This window comes from Alligator mississippiensis, chromosome 2 (assembly GCF_030867095.1).
Source record: "Alligator mississippiensis isolate rAllMis1 chromosome 2, rAllMis1, whole genome shotgun sequence".
Taxonomy (NCBI): domain Eukaryota; kingdom Metazoa; phylum Chordata; order Crocodylia; family Alligatoridae; genus Alligator; species Alligator mississippiensis.
This window is the reverse complement of record NC_081825.1, coordinates 305966960-305969255: the sequence shown is the minus strand read 5'-3', so window position 1 is coordinate 305969255 and position 2296 is coordinate 305966960. Positions and strand designations below refer to the sequence as shown.

Genomic DNA, 2296 nt, shown 5'->3' with positions numbered 1-2296 from the left:
GTAGTATATGTGTATATATGTGTATATACATAGTGCATGCGTGTGTACATGTGTGTTTGATGGGAGAGGCTGGGAAACAACTCAATAAAACTAAATCAGGAGGAGGACCCATTTTACCCTGTGACCTTGCTGTTTTCTGCCATTCAGTGTGGAGCTGTTTAATTAACGAACACCTTCTTGTGACAGGTTTTAATTACTCTGTGGGTTTACCGGATCCCTCCTCTGGATTGCTGCAATTGTGTCTGTTTTAAAAGTCTTCCCAGGATGCACTACCAGCTGTCTCCTGCTGCCTCTGCATTCCCACAGCTGTCAAAACACTGGAGATACCTGGTGCAATGGGGAGAGCATGCAGTAATCTGCCATGGGCCTGAGGGTGGGCAGGACATAGACTCATAGATTCATAGATGTTAGGGTCGGAAGGGAACTCAATAGATCATCGAGTACGACCCCCTGCATAGGCAGGAAAGAGTGCTGGGTCTAGATGACCCCAGCTAGATACTCATCCAACCTCCTCTTGAAGACCCCCAGGGTAGGGGAGAGCACCACCTCCCTTGGGAGCCCGTTCCAGACCTTGGCCACTTGAACTGTGAAGAAGTTCTTCCTAATGTCCAGTCTAAATCTGCTCTCTGCTAGCTTGTGGCCATTATTTCTTGTAACCCCCGGAGGCGCCTTGGTGAATAAAACCTCACCAATTCCCTTCCATGCCCCCATGATGAACTTAAAAACACATGCGCCCAACGTGGGGCTCGAACCCACGACCCTGAGATTAAGAGGCTCATGCTCTACCGACTGAGCTAGCCAGGCTGATGTACTGCTAAGATCAAATGCCTGCAGCTCCTAGTGAAGTCGGTCCTCCCAGCATTCCCACTCCTTTCATAGAGTGGCCTTAGCTGTTCTCGGCAGTGCTAGTTTTCCCAGTACCGCGGGTCTGTGTAGGCCATGGCCCCATTGCTTAGCTACCTCTCCTCCTTTGGAGGGGCACTGGTAGTGTCCCTGAAATGGCCTTTTTGAGAAGGCACCTGTGGGGAATACAATATGGCCCATGGTCCCCTACCCGCTTTGCTGCACACCTCTGTAAAAGCCCCACAAAGGGTTAACTCCACGAGCTTTCTACTATTTCAATCTGGTTACAAACCCCAAGTGCAAAAACCCATCAAGGGTTTATTGCCCAGCCAAAGCAGCAACAATGCACTCTTTCAGCATCCGTCGGTACAGAAAAAGATGTTTTGGGATAGCGATTATAAGCAATGCCAAGAATTATAAGTGACACCAGTGTGCTTTAAATGGAAGAGTTAGGAGGAGATTTATAGTGTTCAGTAATATCAAGCCCACATCCCGTTGAGGTAGGAGATTAGGTACCTGGCCGCTTGTTTTACTACCTTGGTAGGCAGAAAGCGAGCGTCGGTAATTGTTACTGAGGAAAGCTGAGGAAGCACATTTTTAAAGCAGAGGAAGATGAGTGAAAGGGCTTTGCAAGGTGTTCATAATTGAACAAGAAACTTTGCACGTCCTGTAAGATTTGAGAATTGTCATTGGGCTGAACCTGACGGCACATCCACTTTGTACACTGGGATGACGAATGGAGACACCTGCTCTTACAGAGTAGGTGAAAAGAAGCAGGGTAAATTATCCTCCATGGGCACGTACAAATGTACTTACACACATACTAATTTGACTTAAAATTAACTAAGTCAACTTAAGTTAAGGCACACCGGAGTGTACACACATACAGCTCCTTGACTTGATGACAGCCATCTTATGAGCTAAGTTGACTTAACCAATGAAACTCAAGTAATACACTTCAGAGGTGTATTATCTTGCACCACATTTAAGTCAACTCTGCTCCACATACGTGTGTACACTATGACAGTTAAGTTGACTTAAAAAATTAAGTCAGAATAACTGTCAGAAAGTTAGTACATGTTAGTACATTAGTACATGTTAGTACATTAAGTACAGCTTAACTGTTAGAAAGTTAGTAACACCTCGTGTTACTCCAGTAAGGTGGATTCTGGTGCCTGATCTAGCTCATGAGAGCTAATTTGGGCACTCGTACACTACCGTGCATTGTCTTAGGGCAGGTTGGCATGGCATGATGAGGGAAAGGGGCAGGGCTCTTCTCTACGAGGCTATGACCGGGAGCTGCTAGGGGAGTCATTTCTAGACAAGAACCTGGACAAGTTCATCACGGGGGCACAGAAGGGAATTGGTGAGGATTTATTCACCAAGGCGCCCCCGGGGGTCACAAGAAACAATGGCCACAAGCTAGCAGAGAGCAGATTTAGACTGGACATTA

General features: G+C 46.6%; 1 non-coding gene across 1 annotated transcript; it reads right to left on the bottom strand.

The window, feature by feature from the left end:
• Positions 1-731: 731 nt before the first annotated feature.
• TRNAK-CUU (transfer RNA lysine (anticodon CUU)) lies at positions 732-804 on the bottom strand. Its single transcript has one exon. It is a non-coding gene; the product is annotated as a tRNA-Lys (tRNA).
• Between the last annotated feature and the right edge of the window lie 1492 nt (positions 805-2296).